Source organism: Triticum aestivum, chromosome 1A, assembly GCF_018294505.1.
Source record: "Triticum aestivum cultivar Chinese Spring chromosome 1A, IWGSC CS RefSeq v2.1, whole genome shotgun sequence".
NCBI lineage: Eukaryota > Viridiplantae > Streptophyta > Magnoliopsida > Poales > Poaceae > Triticum > Triticum aestivum.
In genome coordinates this window covers 442,492,916-442,514,867 of record NC_057794.1, presented here as the reverse complement: position 1 = coordinate 442,514,867, position 21,952 = coordinate 442,492,916, and the positions used below count along the sequence as shown (strand labels likewise).

Genomic DNA, 21,952 nt, shown 5'->3' with positions numbered 1-21,952 from the left:
GATCACCAAAACATACATCAAGTGGATCACATGAATATCCCATTGTCACCACAGATAAGCACATGCAAGACATACATCAAGTGTTCTCAAATCCTTAAAGACTCAATCTGATAAGATAACTACAAAGGGAAAATTCAATCCATCACAAGAGAGTAGAGGGGGAGAAACATCATAAGATCCAACTATAATAGCAAAGCTCGCGATACATTAAGATCGTGCCGAATCAAGAACAGGAGAGAGAGAGAGAGAGAGATCAAACACATAGCTACCGGTACATACCCTCAGCCCTGAGGGTGAACTACTCCCTCCTCGTCATGGAGAGCGTCGGGATGATGAAGATGGCCACCGGTGAGGGATCCCCCCTCCGGCAGGATGCCGGAACAGGGTCTCGATTGGTTTTTGGTGGCTACAGAGGCTTGCGGCAGCGGAACTCCCGATCTATTGTACTCCCTGATGTTTTTAGGGTATATGGACATATATAGGTGAAAGAAGTCGGTCAGGGGAGCCACAAGGGGCCCACGAGGGTGGGGGCGTGCCTCCCTGCCTCGTGGAATCCTCGAAGCTTCCCTGGCGTCTACTCCAAGTCTCCTAGATTGCTTCCGTTCCAAAAATAACTCTCCCGAAGGTTTCATTCCGTTTGGACTCCGTTTGATATTCCTTTTCTTTGAAACACTGAAATAGGCAAGAAAACATCAATTTGGGCTGGGCCTCCGGTTAATATGTTAGTCCCAAAAATAATATAAAAGTGTTTAGTAAAGCCCATTAAACATCCAAAACAGAATATATAATAGCATGGAGCAATCAAAAATTATAGATACGTTGGAGACGTATCAGATCTCTGCTATTATCAGGAGGGGATCTGTGGGAGTCAAGATCAATGGTTTTGAAAGTGATTTTTTTACTACTAGCAAGGGCCTTAGACATGGAGACCCTATGTCACCTTTGCTCTTTAATATAGTGGTAGATGTGCTAGCTAGGATGCTTATGAAAGCTGTAGCAGGTGGGCTGATTAGAGGCCTCTGTACTAACATTTGCCAAGGAGGGGTAATCTGTCTTCGGTATGTTGATGACACTGTCCTCTTCTTAGAAAATAATTTAGATAAAGCATGAAATCTTAAGATGGTTCTCGCATGCTTTGAACAAGTCTCTAGGATGAAAATCATTTATACTAAAAGCGAATTGATCCCAATTAACATGACAGTAGAGGAAACACTACCTTTTGTTGATACTTTGGAATGTAAGCAAGGGTCTTTCCCTATCAAGTATCTTGGTATCCCTCTACATTATGACAAGCTAAGGAGAGAGGATATCCAACCTTTGATAGATAAAATCCTTAAAAGGATAGCAGGTTGGAGAGGAAAACTGCTCTCTTATAAGGGTAGCCTGGTACTAGTTCAGGCTTGCTTAGCAAGCATACCAGTTTACCTCCTATCTTTCTTTAAATTCCCCAAGTGGTCCATTGAGCTTATCAACACTCAGATGGCAAATTGTTTGTGGAATGATTTGGAAGGAAATAGGAAGATCCATCTAGCTAATTGGAGGATGGTCTATACGAAGAAAGATTTTGGTGGTTTGGGTATCCCTAATCTTCAAGAACTCAATATTGGTTTATTGGGCTCTTGGATCAAAAGATACCATGAGGATGAAGATAAGCTATGGAAGAAGGTGATTGACCATAAATACAACACTAAGAACCCAAACATTTTCAACTACTTCTACCCCCTCATCATCCAGGTTCTAGAAAGGTGTGCTGGGGGTAGCCAAAGCAGTTAAGTTTGTTTTTAGATGGAAGGTTGGTGATGGGGGTAAGGAGAGATTCTGGGAAGACACTTGGTTTGGTACATCTCCCCTGGCAATCCAATTTTGGCCCCTGTACACTATATGTAATCAGATTTCGAAAAGTATTAAAGATATATGGGATAATGCCCAGATTAAGCTTACTTTTAGAAGGAATTTTTCGGAGAGCATGATGGAGGACTGGCTCCAACTAGTGGAAATTGTCCGCATTCTCGTGCTTTATGATGAGCCTGATGCTTTAATTTGGCAATATGAAAGTAATGGGAAATACTCCAGCAGCTCTCTCTACCATTAATTAACCTTAGAGGGGTTAAACCTATTTACATCCCTCCTGTCTGGAAGGTACATGTCCCCCCTAAAATTCATGTTTTTCTGTGGTTGGTTTCTCATAACAAAATCATGACTAGAGACAATCTCAGGAAAAGGCGGATCATTAAACCTTCGGATTGTGTTTTTTGCTCTGAAGATGAAACTATTCATCATCTCCTTTTTGATTGTGTGGTCGCTATGTTTGTGTGGGTAATCATTAGAGAACATTTGAAAGTAGATGTAGGCATGGATTATTTGTCTGTTGCCAGATTTTGGCTCTCAAACAAAAAGAGATCCTCCCTTAATGTATCATGTGCAGTAACCATGTGGTGCATATGGAAACTTAGAAATTCCATTATCTTTAACAATGCCATATGGATTTCTGTCAAGCAGGTTTTAGGGAAGATGCTGAGTTTGGCCAAGATCTCGATACTGGTCCCGAAATAGGAGAAAGAAACTTTGGGGGCTTCTTGAGGTACTTAAAGGAAGTGAAGGCGCCTCTAACCATCAAGAGTGGTTGAGCTGGGACAAGTTACAAACTGCGAGCATGGATTCAGAGCCGGGATCACCCTCATCCACTCCAAACAAGCTTGCTCTGAATGCTGGGATGTTCAGCCCTTCATCAGTGCTTCAGCTGACGTGGTTCCCACAACCAGCTACAACCCTCCTCTGAAGGCCAGGAGGGCTCTCGGCATCTTCGAGTTATTCACCACTTGATGTGGATCTCCCCCTCCCCCCTCCTTATGATTTAAGATGTAATGCTGTAGTAAACTTTGTCACCGGTTTCTAATAATGGCTTAGTGTAAAACGTTGATCTTGTAGTAGCTCTCTGGCAGCTTTGTGCTAGGAAAGGTCTAGCCTTTCTAGGAGTAGTTCTCTTTTGCTACTTTCTGAACATGTGGTTTCGCTATATATTCAATATAATGGAGTCGGGGATTCAGTCCCTTTTCTTCTAAAAAAACTATACTCTTCATCGGCGGTGGTTGTTGTTCCGTTGCGTCGGTCTTATGAGGCCTTAGCACGACGACTTCCCGACTGTATACTACAACAAGTTTTGCCCGGCTTCGGCGAGGAAGGGACGATGACAACATTGCGTCTTCGGCTTGCTTTAGTGTTTGTAATCGTTGCTAGGTGGTCTATAGATCTGGATGTAATTTTTTTATTTCTAGTGTTCGTTGTACTATCATGATTGAAGATGAATAGATCGAAAGTTTTCTCGAAAAGAAAAGGTAAGTATTTCACATCTAGTAGTAGATGTGACATAGCAATTATGTTTCTGTTAAGGGAAACATTGGCTTCCGGACGACCGGCCGAAGCGAGGCGCCGGTCGCGAGCTGCTGCCACGCTTCTTCTTTTGGACCCACGCACCGCCCTCCTCTCCTTTATTATCCCATTTCCTTATTCATTCACAAGATCTATTCTCAACCATTCATCCTGACTACAAAGCCACAACTCTGCCCTCATTGTTGTCCTCTGCCTCCAGCGAGACACCCGTCCTCTGCATCCGGCGAGACGACCTGGCCCTTCCGCGGCAGAACCTCACCATCTTGCAGCTCCTCCCTTCCCTCCCCATACCTTCTTCCTCCTTTCCTTCCCACCTTAGACGGCCGCTAGCCCGCGCGCTGAGCTGCGACGAGTGTTTGCTGACTCGATGAGTTTCTACCGGCAGCGCTCTTTTCTGGACCATTCACACTGGAGCTGCGACGGGGGAGGCGCACGCCGCAGGGTGCTGCAACTAGCGATGCTTCAATCGGCTGGGAAATCTGCTACAACCGATACAGATTTTTGCTACAACCGAGCGGCCGCGTCCACCTCCCGCCGCGCTGCTACGACGAGCGCCTCGCCTCCACCTGCCCCCGTTCTGCTCCGGTGAGTGACGCGTCTCCACCTGTGCTGGAACGGCGGCTCCATCGTGCACTAGCTTATGAGATGCTGGAATCGGCCGTGGCAAGAGCTGCAGTAGATGGCATTTTTTGCTACATCTGGTTACTACTTTTGCTGGAATCAGCAACATTTTTTTGCCTTTTTGCTGGAACGACTCCCAAATTTTGCTACCATGGTTTTGTTTTTTGCTACAACCATAGCATCCCATGTCTTTTTGATTTTTTTTCTAGATCCATCTTTATGCCGGAACGATTCCAAGTTTTGCTACCATGGTCTTTTATTTTTGCCACTTCCGTCTTAGTTTTTGCTACCATCCCTGTTTTTGATTTTTTTGCAGGATCCATCCTTTTGCTGAAACCACTCTAATTTTTGCTACCACGGTCTTTGAATTTCGCTACCACCGTCTTCGTCTTCATTTTTTTGCTACTACCTTGTTTTTGATTTGTTTTGTTGGATCCATCTTTTTGCTGGAATCACTCCAATTTTTTGTTATCATCGTTTTGTTTTTTGCTTCCACTGTCTTTGATTTGTGCTACCACCTGTCTTTTTGATTTTTTTGCTGGATCTATAGTATTGTTGGAACCAGCTATTTATTCTATTGAAACCAGCAATTTTTTTGTTGGAACAACTTCCTTCCAGAGCGGGAGGAGCATCGGCGGTGAGGCAAGCTGGAAGGGGACTTCAATCTGTCAACGGGAGGGGCGCGGGGCACGGCCTTGCCAGTGGACACCTTTTTCTTTCTTATGGCGAAGGAAAAAATGTTGCGGGATCTAATCGAGCGACTGTGGATGTATGCATCGGGCGGCTGGAGGTCGACCAGCCGAAAGTATTCGGCCGGTGTGCCGGCGCCTAGTGGTGGCCTTCTATTAATCTTGCACAGCACGTCCGCACGACGCATGGCAGGCATATCAAAATCACCTCTGGTTGTTACGCAAGTTATAAACGCGATGGCTTTTTTTTCTTGAAGAAAATCCCCCCTCGTACACGGGTTCTAAAACTGCTGACGTGATTTATTCTACTCCGTAGTACTATTTGAAAATGAGTTTTTTTTCCTTTTTTTATGGACTATTTGAAAAAAGTGAATTGCACAGAACATCAACTTCAGGGGCACTTATAACACTTTACCCCACCTTTTGGAGAAGTTTTCACAAAACCACAACTTTTGGGCTAACTAGTAACACACAGCCCAAATCCTCTAACTAATGCCCAGTAACACAAACACTGTACATGTGCGCGTGCGGTGTCCTCCCGAGCGAGAGCCAAGCCGCCGCCGGCTCGCTCGTCGCTGGTAGGTCGCCGCCCCCGTCGCCCCAGCGCCCCCTCCCCCCTCTCCCCGACATCATCTCCTCCTCTGCCTCAACACAGGCTCATCTTCCCAGCGCCGTCGTCCTCTACACCCACCTAGTTCCTCGCACCTCTTCTCCTTTCTTCCTTGGACTGGGGTAGCCGTTGCGCGGCGACTCGCGGACACGCATCATGGAGTGGAGCTTCAACAATTCCGGCATTGAGTATGCACCCACTCTCCTGCTCCTCTTAGCTTTGATAAATTGGTTTGTTTTGGGGATTTTAGGGTTGGTTGTAACCAAATAGGTACTGATTTTCAGTGATTTCTCATGACTGACGTGATTATGTTGGTAGATTTTACTAGTTTTCAGCATACGCCTAATTTGTTACAATATTGGTATTAGCTAATTGCATTTTAAATCAGCTTCGAGCTATCTAGTGTTGGAATTGAAGCAAAAAATTATGTCTTTTTTGTTGCTTTTCTTTCTCTGATATACAAGTATGTTTCATTATGCAGTGTAGATGATGAACTTTGGGTGGTTAATGTGCTGCCAATCAATGGTCTAGGGGATAATGTGCAAAGGATAATTGGACTGTCTGATATCACTTTTCTCAAGTTAGTGAGCTTGGTGTGCTCTGTTGGCTATAACAAAAAGGATACCATCTATTATCAGTGCGGAGGATTAATTGGCATGGAGCTATTGGACAGTAATAAGAAGGTGACAACAATGGTAAATCGGTACAAGAGTGTTAAGATGTTGAATCTGTCAGTTTTGAGGAGACCCGCACCAACCCGCCGCAAGAAAAGAACGCGGAAGCAAGCATTGTTGATAGAGCAGCCAACCAAAGAGGGCATTAACGAAGTCATAGTTGAGCAAGAAAATGTGTTGAGGAAAAAGTTGAGGCGCAGAGGAAGAAGAAGAGATGGCAGTGGCAGAGGAAAAAGAAGAGATGGCAGTGGCTGAGAATTATGATGATGAAGACTTGGAAAATCTTGCTCGATTAAAGAGACAGAAAGAAGATCCCGCGGAGCACATGGAGGGCGACACCGATATTGAGGACCTTTATCCACTACTAGATGATGCACCTGTTATTCCTATTGAAGATAGCACACTTGCTTCTTGCAATCCATCAAAGAAGAGAGCAGAAGCATGGCAGAAGAAGAAACTGAGGAAGGATGCTATTCTCGGTTCACAAGCAAAGTTGCGAGATGTAACCAACACTCAAGCATGTGAACTTTCAGATCCAGGAAGTGAGGATATTGGAATGGATATAATATCAAGTGATGATTATGGCTTTGAACCTGCAATATCCGTTGCACCAAAATGCAAGAAGAGTAGAGCAGCAGTTCATGTTCATGCTCAAGCTGAAGCAGATACTTCAACTGGTGCAGCCAAAGGCAGAGGGGGGGGGGAAGAGCACAAGTAAATGGAAGCGGAAGAGGCCGTGGAAAAGGCAGAGGCAGAGGACAAGCTGAAGCTGCAATTCAAGATCCTTTTCATGCGCATGCGGTCTTTGAAGCACATGATCCTTTTCATGGGTTTGACATACGAGAAGTTGCTTCACAACCAGCTGCAGCTAATACTAGAGAGAAGCTACCAGTAATGAGGGGTTCAGGTTCAGCAGGGGGCAGATTCATGGAGTACTTCACTGCCAGTGGCAACCACTGAAGAAAATCCTATGCCGAAGGCTTCTTTTGTGAATGAAAAGTTTACATCTTTATGAAAATTGACTCGTAAATGTCAGGTTTATGTAACTAAAAGCTCAGACTTGAATGGATGCTTATGTTACATTACATATTTTGGGGATCTAGGCATAGTGACTTGTAAGTGTCAGGTTTAGGTAACTTAAGCACATAACTATATGGATGCTTATGTTACAACACATATTTTATTCCTGTAAGACCACGGATATTGTCCGTTTAAGTATTGTTCTAGTCTTATATATGCTTCAGTTTGAAATATTTTATTCATTCTGTAGCTACTTTGGTTCATTTCTATAGCTATTTTACAAATAAGTATCACAAACTTTGATTCAGTCGTAGCTATTTTGGATCATTCTATAGTTTCTTTTGTGTCAGTTTTCATTGGTTCATATTCACAGATACACAGGATGATGCATCGCTGGATTACACTGAAGAAAATCTGTAGCTATTTGCTGCTGAACTCTGAAAAAAGAAAGGACAAAGGAAGCAACCTAAACTCGTTGGGGAGGAGCTCTGTACAGGACGGCCGGCGGCGTCGACGATGCCGCTGGGTGGACGAGCCAACGCTGACACGAAGGAAGAGGTGCTGGTGGAGGAGACGACGTCGGGATGGACGAACCGGCGAGCTGCCGGCAACGAGCTAGCCGGCGACTCTGGCTCGGGAGGAGACGGCATGCACGCAGATGTAGGTGGCTGTTAGTACGGGCACTAGTTAGAGGATTTGGACTCTGTGTGCTGGATTTGGGTTGTGTGTTACTAGTTAGCCCAAAGGTTGTGGTTTTGTGAGAACTTCTCCAAAAGGTGGGGTAAAGTGTTATAAGTGCCCCTGAAGCTGATGTTCTATGCAATTCACTCATTTGAAAAACAAGTTGGTCCTACACAGCTCTGTCTCGCCGGCGGCGCTCTATCCCTAAAGAGACTGGCTTTTCTACTCCCGGGTGTAGTACACCTCACTATCTACACCGTTACCTTCCCTCAAGATTTGGACCAGGGCCTGCTCCTCCATCGCAATTTGCAGAGCACGTTCAATAGTAACCCACGCACTGTTCATCTGAGACAGATTCCCTGTTCATCTTTGGCAGATTCCCTTTCTCTGACAACTAAGACACAAATAGGGCAGTGCTCTTCTTTTTTAATGGAGTGGTGTACACTGTTGAGTGAATGAACACTATATGAGACTATGAGAGACACGCAGAAAAAATGAAAAGAGAAATCGCCTGTGAGAGAACTTTACTTATTGGACAGGTGACACAGAAAATAATGAAGAGAGAGAGCGTGCCTGTGAGAGAGAACTTCACTTTTGTTTGGACAAGCCACAAATAATGGAGGAAGAGAGAGAGAGAGCGCGACAGTGAGAGAAAACTTCACTCTTTTTGTTGGAAACGAATATTTTGGCAATGCAACTCGATGTATTGATCGGTGCATAGCGCACGTATATATGGAGTACAAGGTGGGCCACAACCTCAACTATACAATGACTAGGAGGTGGGCCGAACTATACAATATACATGCACAAACCATATATTCAACACCCCCCCGCAGTCGAAGCGTCACCGGAGACGCAAAGACTAGACCTGAACTCCTCGAAAATAGAAGTAGGCAGTCCTTTTGTCATAACATCGGCAAACTGTTGCGCCGTCGGGACGTGGAGGACCCGGATGCGCCCAAGGGCCACCCGCTCACGAACAAAGTGTATGTCGAGCTCAATGTGCTTCGTTCGTCGATGATGGACCGGGTTGGCGGAGAGGTACATGGCGGAGACGTTGTCGCAGTAGACGAGTGTGGCCTTGTGAACATCACAAAGCAACTCCTGGAACAACTGACGAAGCCAAGAGCATTCGGCAACGGCGTTAGCCACTGCCCGATACTCTGCCTCGGCACTCGAGCGAGAGACTGTGGGCTGTCGCTTGGAGGACCAAGAGATCAGAGACGGCCCAAGGTAGACACAGTACCCCGAAGTGGATCGACGTATGTCCGGGCAGCCAGCCCAGTCCGCATCAGAGTAGGCGACGAGGTCGGTAGAGGCGGAGACCGTCAGTGTAAGTCCCATGGACGTAGTGCCGCGTATGTAACGGAGGATACACTTCACCAAGGTCCAGTGAGAGTCACGCGGAGCATGCATGTGAAGACAGACCTGTTGAACGGCATACTGCAAGTCGGGGCGCGTCAGAGTGAGGTACTGCAAGGCACCCACAACGGAGCGATAGAAGGCCGCGTCGGATGCGAGAGAGCCCTCCAGAGCTGAAACCTTGGCCTTGGTGTCAACAGGCGTGGGAGCAGGCTTGCAGTTAAGCATGCCGGCACGATCGAGAAGCTCATGGGCGTAACGCTGCTGATGCAGAAGGAACCCATCTGGCCGTCGAACCACCTCAATGCCGAGGAAGTAGTGGAGGGGCCCCAAGTCCTTCAGGGCAAACTCATCGCGAAGACGAGCAGCAAGCCGCTGGAGAAGCGCGACAGTGGAAGCCGTGAGGATGATGTCGTCAACGTAGAGAAACAAGTAGTCCGTGTCAACCCCGTGATGGTACACGAAGAGGGACACATCGGAGCGGGTCGATGTAAATCCGAGCGTCTGCAGGAAGGTGGCGATGCGCTGGTACCAGGCCCGGGGCGCCTGCTTCAACCCGTAAAGAGAACGGGAGAGCAAGCACACATGGTCCGGATGTGTGGCGTCGACAAAGCCGGTGGGCTGCTCACAGAACACCTGCTCGGCGAGGTGGCCGTGCAAGAAGGCATTGGAGACGTCCAACTGATGCATGGGCCAAGCTCGGGATACGGCCAGCTGAAGCACGGTGAGGATCGTGCCCGGTTTAACAACCGGAGCAAAAGTGTCGGTGAAGTCCACACCGCACGTTGCCAAAAGCCTCGAACCACCCAGCGAGCTTTGTAGAGCTCGAGAGTCCCGTCGGGACGAGTCTTATGCCGAAAGACCCACTTGCCCGTGATGATGTTGGCACGAGGTGGCCGAGGGACAAGCTGCCAGGTGCGGTTCCGTTGGAGCGCATCGAACTCTTCTTGCATCGCAGCGAGCCAATGAGGGTCCCGAAGGGCGGCTCGAGCTGACGAGGGGAGAGGGGACGGCTTGGAGACAGAAGCGGTGAGAAGATACTCATCCCTGGTGTACCGCGAACTCGGGCGGAAGGTACCGGCCTGAGAGTGAGTCATCGGGCGGGGCAGCGAGTCCGGGGTGACGGGCGAGGACGAAGAAGAGCCCGCCGCCACTAATGCCGCGGGCGAGGCCGCCGACGAGGGCGCGGGGAAGGCCACCGCGGGCGAGGCCGCCGGCGAGGGCACGGGGGGCGCCGAGGAGGCCCGCGCCGATGGTGGCGCAGGGGGCGTCGCAGGCGCTGGGAGGGGTGCATCCCCTAAGGAAACCGGCCGGGGAGGAACTCGACCTGGGGCACGGGGGGCACCCTCAAAGCCAGGAGGCGGCCCAAGAGAAGCGCCTGAGCGGCCGTCACCAGGATCGGGCAAGGCCGCAACATCCGAAGGTACCTGGTGAAACGGAAAAACCATCTCATCAAAGTAAACGTGTTGGGAAGTGATGACCCGATGTGAGATAGGATCATAGCAGCGGTAGCCTTTGGTGTTGGGGGGATAGCCAAGAAAAATACAGGCCACGGACCGTGGTGCGAGCTTATGAGAAGTAGTGGAAGCGATGCTAGGGTAGTACAAGCAACCGTAAATGCGAAGCTCGGTGTAGGAAGGTGGCGTGCCGAACAAAAGATGATGAGGAGCAAAATTCTCGCGAGTGCGACAGGGACGAATGTTGAGGAGTAGTGATGCGGTGGCGAGTGCGTCAGGCCAGAAACATGGTGGCACGTTAGCGTGAAAGAGGAGGGTGCGAACGCAGTCATTAAGAGTGCGAAGCACGCGCTCAGCGCGGCCATTTTGTTGCGAAGTGTACGGGCAAGTGAGACGAAAAATTGTGCCGTGTGTGGCGAGAAGGTTGCGGATTGCAAGATTATCGAACTCCTTCCCATTGTCTGTTTGCAACGCATGAATGGGGCGACCAAACTGCGTGGAGACATAGGAGTAGAATGTGGTGAGAGTGGCAACAGAATCCGACTTTCACCGCAACGGGAAGGTCCACACATAGTGCGAAAAATCATCAAGGATAACAAGATAATAGAGATAGCCCGTGTTACTTGCAACAGGAGAGGTCCAAACATCACTATGAATTAACTCAAATGGGTATGAATCAACATGCGAGGAAGTGCTAAAGGGTAAACGAGTATGTTTGCCGAGACGACAAGCATGACAAGTGTGATCGTCGATCTTATTACACGTGAATGAAAAACTGCGAAGAATATAACGAAGGGTGGCAGGGTTGGGATGACCAAGACGAGCATGCCAAAGTTCCACTCCAGTGGAAAGCGCCACGAGTGCAGCGACGGAGGATGTGGAGGAGTGGACCGGGTAGAGATCGTCGGGGCTGTCTCATCGGTGGAGCACCATCCGGGTACGCGCATCCTTAACAGAAAAGCCAAACATGTCAAATTCAACGGTGACAGGATTTTCACGTGTAAGAGAACGAACAGAAACAAGATTTTTAATGATGTCAGGTGAAACGAGTACGTTAGAAAGATGTAAAGGAACGGAGTTAGAAGGAAAAGCAGCATGGCCGACATGAGTGATGGGCATGGAAGAACCGTCGCCCACGGTAATGCGAGCAGCAGTGTGAACAGGGTGAGCGGTAAGAGGGTTACCGGGGTTGGCGGCCATGTGAGCCGTGGCTCCGGTGTCCATGTACCAGTCGCCACCACTGCTGTACTGCTGTGGCGTGGGGGCAGTGTGGAGGGCCGGTAGCAGCGCGGGGTCCCATGGTGCCGGCGGGAGGGCCGGGGCCGACGGCAGAGGCTGTGGCGGCGGCGCCACGAGCCCACCGGCCGGAGGCAGCCCATAGGCCGCCGAGGGGCTGTAGAGCGGCGCCGGTGGATACGCCCGAGGGGCCGCGTACAGAGCCTGATGAGGGGCCGGGCGGGCGCCAAAAATACCAGGGCGCGCGGTATGGGCATGGAGTATGCGTGAACAACCCCCGTCCAGGGGTTCTGGCCGGCCTGCCAGGGCGCCGGCGGGAGCTGGTGCTGCGGCTGGCGCGGCGCCCCGCCATGGGCAGCTGGCGGCTGCTGCTGCTGCTTGTGGCCATCTCGGCCGCGACGCCCGCCCCGGCGCTGTTGCTGCTCGGTGGGGGGCGGCGGAGGGCCTGCGGCGGCGCGGCATATGGGAACCCGGGCGGTGGCTGCACGTGGAGGGGCCCCTGGGCGGGCCGCGGCGGGGGAGCCGGAGCGGTGGGCGGCGCACCGCGGCGGGTTCCGGCGGTGAGAGCCGTATGGGTGGCTCGGGTGCGCGACATCCGCATCCTCTTCTCCTCCAGCTTCAGGTACGCGACGACCTTGGGGAAGGTCAGGTTGGTGATGAGAGGGATGTTGGAGGCGGCGTTCCCGAAGTCTTTGTTCATGCCGACGATGAGAGTGCTGAGGAGGAGCTCGTCGGAGACCTTCTCGCCGAGGTCACGGAGCTCGTCGACAAGCTTCTTGAGGCGCATGCAATAATCGTCGACCGACGAGTCAAGCTGTTGGCACCCAAAAAACTCGCCGTGCAAGAAAACCTTGCGTTGGAGCACGTTGTCGGTGAAGAGGCCGTTGAGCTTAGTCCAAATGGCGTGAGCGTCATCATCGGCGAAGACCACCGTGTGGAAGAGGTCCTTCGAGATGGTGGTGTAGAACCAGCAGATAAGAGTGGCGTCGATGGACGTCCACTCCTCATCGTCCTCCATGAAGCGGGAGTCCACGGAGCCATCGATGTGATCCCGGAGATTGTACTCACGAAACACAAGGGAGAAGTACGTCTTCCATGCGTAGTAGGTGGAGGTGAGTTGATCGAGGACGACGGGAACCCGAGCGAGGATATTGAGATCAGGATGACGACGGGATCGGGGCCGTCGAAGGGGTTGGTGCGGCGGCTGCGGGTGGTACCGGTGGAACCGGGGGAGGCCATGGCCGAGAGGGGAGGGCGGCGGCGTGTGGTGAAGCGGCGCGGCGCGAGTGGCGGCGCTGCGGGTTGCGGGCGGAAGCGCGAGGCGGTGGCGGCACACAGGGGGCGGCGGCGAGGAGACGCGGCGGCGGCGGCGGCACGACGTGGCGGCGGCGGCAGGTGGCGGCGGCGGCGGCGGCGATGGGATCGCGGCGGCGGCGGCAGGAGTTAGGGTTAGGATCATAGGTATGATACCATGTTGGAAACGAATATTTTGGCAATGCAAATCGATGTATTGATCGGTGTCTAGCGCACGTATATATGGAGTACAAGGTGGGCTACAACCTCAACTATACAATGACTAGGAGGTGGGCCGGACTATACAATATACATGCACAAACCATATATTCAACACTTTTGAGAAGTGAGAGAGCATGTGAGACAATATATATGCGTGAGTAAACGAGATAACTTTTTTAGTAGGCGTGAGAACTTGTGCATGCATGCTAATGTGACTATGAGAGAGAGACTTAACCCGAGGAAAGACAGATGCGCAAGGGCTGCAGCAAAGTTCACATGTTACCTCTGTTAATTTGCTGCGATTACAGGCCAGGCACTGCAATGCTCTGCAGGTATTCAGACTTCTGCACGAATCTCAAGAAAACTGGACGACCGAGATAACGGGTGTGAGTACACCCGGGAACTCACACCTGGGAGTAGTCACACCTTTCCCTATCCCTAAATCTCTTCTTGCCGGCGGCGCTCTTTCCCGAATTCCACCCCTTCTTCTCTACGGCTGTCTTCGCATCTTTCGGAGTACTGAATCGACTCCAATTCCAGATCGGTTCCGGGGCGGTGACCCATACATTTTTCTCCGTCTCAGTTCAAGAATCAGAGAGGTTCAGTGTCGATGCCGACGGCTCTATTTAACCGCAACCGCGGCCGTGAGTCGGCAACATCTACTCGCTACTCGATTCGTCGCGCGGGTGGAGGTAGCTCACTCATGGCCAGGGCCCGGACCGGGATGGGTCGATGCCTTCGCCGCTGCCGCGACGACTGGATCAGCGCCCTCCCCGACGACCGGATCAGCGCCCTCCCCGACGACCTCCTCCTTTCAGTACTCATGGCCAGGGTAGACTGGTACTAGTTCAGGCTTGCTTAGCAAGCATACAAGTTTACCTCCTATCTTTCTTTAAATTCCCCAAGTGGGCCATTGAGCTTATCAACACTCAGATGGCAAATTATTTTTGGAATGACTTTGAAGGAAATAAGAAGATCCATCTAGCTAATTGGAGGATGGTCTGTATGAAGAAAGATTTTGGTGGTTTGGGTATCCCTAATCTTCAAGAACTCAATATTAGTTTATTGGGCTCTTGGATCGAAAGATACCATGAGGATGAAGATAAGCTATGGAAGAAGGTGATTGACCATAAATACAACACTAAGAACCCAAACATTTTCAACTACCATTCTACCCCCTCATCATCCAGGTTCTAGAAAATAGTGCTGGGGGTAGCCAAAGCAGTTAAGTTTGGTTTTAGATGGAAGGTTGGTGATGGGGGTAAGGAGAGATTCTGGGAAGACACTTGGTTTGGTACATCTCCCCTGGCAATCCAATTTTGGCCCTTGTACACTATCTGTAATCAGATTTGGAAAAGTATTAAAGATATCTGGGACAATGACCAGATTAAGCTTACTTTTAGAAGGAATTTTTTAGAGAGCATGATAGAGGACTGGCTCCAACTAGTGGAAATTGTCCACAGTCTAGTGCTTTTTGATGAGCTGATGCTTTAATTTGGCAATATGAAAGTTATGGGAAATACTCCAGCAGCTCTCTCTACCACATAATTAACTTTAGAGGGGTCAAACCTATTTACATCCCTGCTGTCTGGAAGTTACATGTCCCCCCTTAAAATTCATGTTTTTGTGGTTGGTTTCTCATAACAAAATCATGACTAGAGACAATCTCAGAAAAAGGCAGATCATTAAACCTTTGGATTGTGTTTTTTTGCTTTGAAGATGAAACTGTTCATCATCTCCTTTTTGATTGTGTGGTCGCTACGTTTGTGTGGGCAATCATTAGAGAACATTTGAAAGTAGATGTAGGCACGGATTATTTGTCTGTTGCCAGATTTTGGCTCTCAAACAAAAAGAGATCCTCCCTTAATGTAGCATGTGCAGTAACCATGTGGTGCATATGGAAACTTAGAAATTCCATTATCTTTAACAATACTATATGGATTTCTGTCAAGCAGGTTTTAGGGAAGATGCTGAGTTTGACCAAGATCTCGATACTGGTCCCGAAACAGGAGAAAGAAACTTTGGGGGGCTTCTTGAGGTACTTAAAGGAAGTGAAGGCGCCTCTAACCATCAAGAGTGGTTGAGCTGGGACAAATTACACACTGCGGGCATGGATACAGAGCCGGGATCACCCTCATCCACTCCAAACAAGCTTGCTCTGAATGTTGGGATATTCAACCCTTCATGAGTGCTTCAAAAAACTGACGTGGTCCCCACAACCAGCTACAGCCCCTCCTCTGAAGGCCAGGAGGGCTCTCAGCATCTTCGAGTTATTCACCACCTGATGTGGATCTCCCCCTCCCCCCTCCTTATGATTTATGATGTAATGCTATAGTAAACTTTGTCGCCGGTTTCTAATAATGGCTCAGTGTAAAATGTTGATCTCGTAGTAGCTCTCTGGCAGCTTTGTGTCAGGAAAGGTCTAGCCTTTCTAGGAGTAGTTCTCTTTTGCTACTTTCTGAACATGTGGTTTTGTTATATTCAATATAATGGAGTTGGGGATTCGGTCCCTTTTATTCTAAAAAAACTATACTCTTCATCGGCGGTGGTTGTTGTTCCGTTGTGTCGGTCTTATGGGACCTTAGCATGACGACTTCCCGACTGTCTACTACAACAAGTTTTGTCCGGCTCCGGCGAGGAAGGGACGATGACAATATTGCGCCTTCGGCTTGCTTCAGTGTCTGTAGTCGTTGCTAGATGGTCTACAGATCTGGATGTAATTTTTTTATTTCTAGTGCTCGTTGTACTATCATGATTGAAGATGAATAGATCGGAAGTTTTCTCGAAAAGAAAAGGTAAGTATTTCACATCTAGTAGTAGATGTGACATAGCAATTCTGTTTCTGTTAATCTTGCACGGCACGTCCGCACGACGCACGGAAGGCATATCGAAATCTAGACTAGCCCCACAGATCAATACTAGTCTTTTCTGCGCACTTTGTCCTCACTCATGCGCATCCGGGAGCAACTTCCCGGTCGGTCACCCATCCTGACACTACTCCAAACTGAACACGCTTAACTTTGGAGTTCTGTCCGAATGGGCTCCCGGAAAAGAAGGAATTCCTTATTGATATGAGTAGTCTATATCATCCCTAGTAAGCCAGGCCATCACATAGTTGCACACACATTGATGTTTAGTTGGCAGAACACTAGTTGCACACATATGCTCAGTTGGTGCGGCGATGTAGTCTAGTTGCACACACATTGATGTTTAGTTGGCAGAACTATTGGCACACACATATGCTTAGTTGGCGCGACAATCTAGTCTAGTTGCACACACATTGATGTTTAGTTGGCAGGAAGACTAGTTCGTCGAAACATCCCCATGCGGGATCTACTTTTGAAGAGTACATCGCGAGGGTTTTAATGATGAAAACGGATCTGAATTTCGACATGTGGCTTAGAAGATATGTCTTTTATAATTATGAAAACCAAAAAATAATGCACAAGGGGCGGGCATGAGGAATATTAATACAGTGGCATGCAGGTATCCATCACGTGAGAAGAGACCACATATGATAGGGACTAGACGTGTTGCCTTTTTCTGGACCAGGCGACAGGCGCTTACTTTTTTTAGCCGGCCGCTCGCGAGCGCTAACGAGCCGCCGGCCACCAGCTAGACGCGCCCTATTTTTTTAGGGAATCACCTCTGGTTGTTAGGCAAGTTATATACGCGAAAACTTTTTTTCTTGAAGAAATTCCCCCCTCGTACATGGGTTCTAAAACTGCTAACCATACCTGGCCAAACGGGCCGGCCCGGCACGGCACGGCCCGGCCCATCGTAACCGTGCCTGGCCCGCCATGGCCCGCCAGGGCACGATTATTATACAGGCCGTGCCATGCCGGCCCGCGTGCTGCGCCCTTAGGCCCAGGCACGGCCCAGTTAGTAAACGGGCCAACACGTTGGCCCGTTTAACACGATGGGCCGCATATTTTCAGTCTATTATTTGACGCACTGAGCGTTTTAAGCTATTTTTACATGTTGGGCCATATATAGATATATAAAAAAAACTTAATCGGACCGTGCCGTGCCGGCCTGCGTGCCCAGTCTCCAGACCCAGGCACGGCCAAGGGCGTGCCGCGTGTCGGGCCTGGCCCGTTTAGCCCGTGCCGTGCCTGGCTCAAGGCGGGCCGTGCCGGCGTGCTCACGGGCCGGCCCGAAAAAACGGGCCCATTTGGCCAGCTATACTGCTAACGTGATTTATTCTAGTACTATTTGAAAAACGAGTTTTTTTTTATGGACTATTTGAAAACAAGTTGGTCCTACACAGCGCACACTCTCTGTCTCGCCGGCGGCGCTCTATCCCTAAATCTCTTCTTGCCGGCGGCGCTCTTCCCCGAATTCCACCCCTTCTTCTCTACGGCTGTCCTCGCATCTTTCGGAGTACTGAGTCGACTCCGATTCCAGATCGGTTCCGGGGCGGTGACCACACATTTTTCTCCGTTTCAGTTCAAGAATCGGAGAGGTTCAGTGTGGATGCCGACGGCTCTATTTAATCGCAACCGCGGCCGTGAGTCGGCAACATCTACTCGCTACTCGATTCGTCGCGCGGGTGGAGGTAGCTCACTCATGGCCAGGGCCCGGACCGCGATGGGTCGATGCCTTCGCCGCCGCCGGCCGCGGGCGTCCCGCCGCGACGACCGGATCAGCGCCCTCCCCGACGACCTCCTCCTTTCGGTCCTGCGCCGCCTCGACATCCGGACGGCGCTCGGCACCGCGGCCCTCTCCAGGCGCTGGGCCCGCCTCAACCGCGAGCTCCCAGTCCTCAGCTTCAGCGTCCAGGGCATGCTCCCGCCGCGCTACCACCGATGGGTCCAGCTCTGCCGCGACATTGGGGGAGCTATTTTTTTCCAGTACGAAAGGCACGCCATGACACGGGAGCTCATGCCCAACATCACAAGGTACGAGCACCGGGCCATGCGCGCCCTGACCAGGTCCGTCGAGAGCTTCTTGGGCACCGTGGCTCGCCGGAGGAGGGTCACCCAGGCTCAGGGTGGACTTCTTCGTCACCCACAACACCGGCTGCCTGAATCAGCTCATCGCGGAGGCCATCGACGCTTGGGGGGTGGACGACCTCGAAGCTGTTGCCAAGCCAATCTACAATCAACCAGGAGCAGTCCACAGCTTTGGCAGCCATGGCCTGTGCAAGGAGCCCAGCGCGGCACGCCTGCAAAGCCTCAAGCTTGGAGGCTGCGTGCTCCCGCCGCTGCACGAGTACGGCGCGCTCACCACGCTCGTCCTGCAAGACATACCGGATTCGACGCCCGAGGCAACCTACGAGGGCGTCTTCACCTCGTGCCTGCAGCTGCAGGTGCTGCACCTCATCTCCTGCAGGTGCAGCGGGAGCAGCGGCGTGGTCGTGGACGCCCCCATGTCGAAGATCAGGGAGCTCGTTGTGGACAGGTGCAGGTTCAGACGGATACGCCTGAGGGCTCTTCCTAGCCTCGAGAACCTTGCCTCCGAGGGAACCATAGTGCACTTGGAGGAGTCCACCTCGTTTCCCTGTCTCAGGAAATATAACCTCACCTTGTGCCTCGGGATGACACTGCAAAGGTTTCGCCAAGCTCTATCGCAGCACCTCGAGATAGAGCCTGAAACGTTTCTTGGATGCATGCCGGGCATAACCAGCCTGATTCTCAGGCTCACTGGGCCTGACAGATGGATCGTGCCGTCGAGCCCCCCATCGCCGCCGTTGTTGCCGAACCTGAGGAGGCTGCTGGTCGCCGATGTGCCTTCATCCTGGGATGTCTCGTGGCCCCGGCTCCTCCTCGAGACGGCGCCTTCCCTGGAGACGCTCCACATCCACATCGCAACTTGCGTAGAAGAGAAGCCCGGTGATGAGATACCCTGGCGACCCACCATGCTTCGGCACCATCATCACTTGGAGGAGTTTGTGATGGTTGGTTATGAGGGAACAAAGAGGCAGACCTACTTCGTCAAGTTTCTCATGGGAGCATGCACGGTGTTGCGCCATGTCACAATGTTCAGGAACGGGCATGCTCGGAACAAGGGGCGCTGGGACTGGGAGTTGGTGACACATCAACATTTGTGGACCGACGAGGAGAAGAACAACACACTGAAGCACGTCATGGATGGGGTTTCTCCCTCAGCTGGCCAAGTTCGACTAGTTTTAGGCTGAGTCTTCTCATGTTTGTGCCTTCCCTGAAACCGTCTAGTGATGCACATGCTTCTTTGTAATCTATATATGTAATTCGGTGGAATTTGTAATCTCTAATTAGTTATAACACTCGAATATTGTGTTTGTTGATTGTGGTTTTTTCTGGTGCGAAGTACCGCATCCTATTTGTATGCATTATACATTCACAAGCTCTGTACTTCTGCTTCGCAGCTTGTCTCTGTGTGCCTTTCAGGTTCGGCTTGACTCATTCTTTTACTCAGTTGTAAAATATATATTTGTTTGCATAACAGACTTGGTGTTGTAAGATGTGGCATATGTATTCTCTCTATTATAATAGCTGGTCATACAAAGTTTCCTTTTCACATACCATTATCAAATCAAATATTATAGCCCTCTTCTGATATACTACAACATTGGTTGCTCTGGCACTCAAGTTCTCTGTGTCGTTAAACAGTTGCTTAACACTTACTATTGCTACTATTTCAAATACGATGTTCTAGCCGTCATATCGTGCTTTAGATATGCCTGCATCTATCCTGGTATGTGCAATTGGTCCGATCATATTTATTACCATGTTTGCCATTTTCAGTTTTTCTATTAAGCAGTCCATCTATATGTTTTTGCCATGCTAATTGACTTTCCTGTGTTCTGATGCATCATCTAAGAGCATATCCAGCCGCGCCCCCAACAGGCCCCCTCAGGCCACTTTTTCGGCGTCGACACCAAAAAAACGCCCCAGTCGCGCCCCCAGGACGACGAAAAGCGCCGGTTCGGCCATTTTCTTCGCCTGGCGGCCGCAGGCCGAAACCGGCGCACTGCGGGCGATCGGGGGCTCCGGCGCAAGGGAAAAGTGCGGCTGGCCCACACCGTCAAGCGAAAAATCAAGATTTTCTTCCCCGACCCGCCTTCCACCCCCCGCGCCCTCGGCCGCCACTAGCTATATCCCGGGGCCGCCCGCCGCCCTTCACCGCTAGATAGCCATTCCCCGCCAGACAAATAGCAGAGGTTCGCCGCGGCAGCCCCTCCAACAACAGTTGGGCGTTTCCGGCCGCAGAGGGGCAGTTCGGCGGGTGCACGCCCACCGGGCGCAAGGTGTTCGGCGATTTGCCTGCCTCGGCGATGGACTCGGATGACGAGGAAACGCTTGCCGCGCTGCTGGAGGAGGAAGCCGAGGCCGACGTCCAGGAAGAAGAGCATCTGATGGTGCTCGCCGCCCTCGCCCAGCTGCTGGCGAGTAATGAAAAGCCGCGGCGAGGTGACTCGGCGCCGGGGCGGGTGAAAGCAAAAAACCGGCATCATCTCGAAGGCTACTTCATGCTCTACTCCGACTACTTCGCCGATGCTCCACTTCACGGCGATAAAACATTTCGGCCACGTTATCGGATGAGCCGAAAGCTCTTCCTCAGGATTGCGAATTCCATCCGGGAGTTCGACAACTATTTCAAGTGCAAGATGGATTGCATCGGCAAACTTGGATTCACCTCGATCCAGAAGTGCACGACAGCGATGAGGATGCTTGCATACGGAGCTCCCGGTGATTCACTGGATGACTATGGGCGCATGGCCGAGTCCACCAGCATGGAGTGTTTCTGTGGGATCTAGAAGTAGATGTGTCTAGAGGGGGGTGATTAGACACATAATGCTCAAGTTGCAATTTTTAAGCTTTTTCGGTTTAAGTGGAGTTTAGGCACAATTTCAACACACACAATACATGTCAAGCAAGCATGCAAAGAGTATATGAGTAGCGGAATGTAAAGCATGCAACTTGCGAGAATGTAAAGAGAAGGGTTTGGAGAATTCAAACGCAATTGGAGACACGGATGTTTTTCCCGTGGTTTGGATATGTGGTGCTATCATGAAGCTTAATCATAGAGTTTGTCAAAGGATATGTTTTATGGTTTTGTGCTTCCTTGTCTTCAACCACTATTGTGTAGAGTCTTGGTGATGTAGAGATCGCTCAAGATATGAGTGAGTCGCAATCTCATGGAATTAGATTCAACCAAGCACCTACATGGGTTAGACAACATGCAAGGTGCAAATATATCCAAGACATAAGATAGTTATCATAAGAGATATATCATGGATTAGTTATAAGATCATGTCTTGCATGTATCCAATGGAGTTTCTACTCCAAGTTTGAGGAATCAATGATGTTCAATTCTCCTCTCAACCTGCAAAACGCTTTCTCATCAAGCGGTTTAATGAATATATCCGCTAACTGTTTATCGGTGCGAACATGCTTAAGATTGATGTCAGCCTTAGCAACATGATCTCGAATGAAATGATGACGAACTTCAATATGCTTAGTTCGAGAATGTTGTACAGGATTATGACCAATTTTGATAGCACTTTCATTGTCACAAAGTAGTGGAACATGTTTCACATAAATCCCATAATCTTTAAGAGTTTGGGTCATCCAAAGTAATTGAGCACAACATGAACCAGCAGCAATGTATTCCGCTTCGGCGGTGGATAAGGATACCGAGTTTTGTTTTTTGGAAGACCAAGACACAAGAGATCTACCAAGAAATTGACAAGTACCCGAAGTGGACTTTCTA

At 50.1% G+C, this 21,952-nt stretch overlaps 1 pseudogene; it reads left to right on the top strand.

The window, feature by feature from the left end:
* The first annotated feature begins 17,734 nt into the window (after positions 1–17,734).
* Positions 17,735–19,729, top strand: LOC123144132 (uncharacterized; annotated as a pseudogene).
* Positions 19,730–21,952: the final 2,223 nt, after the last annotated feature.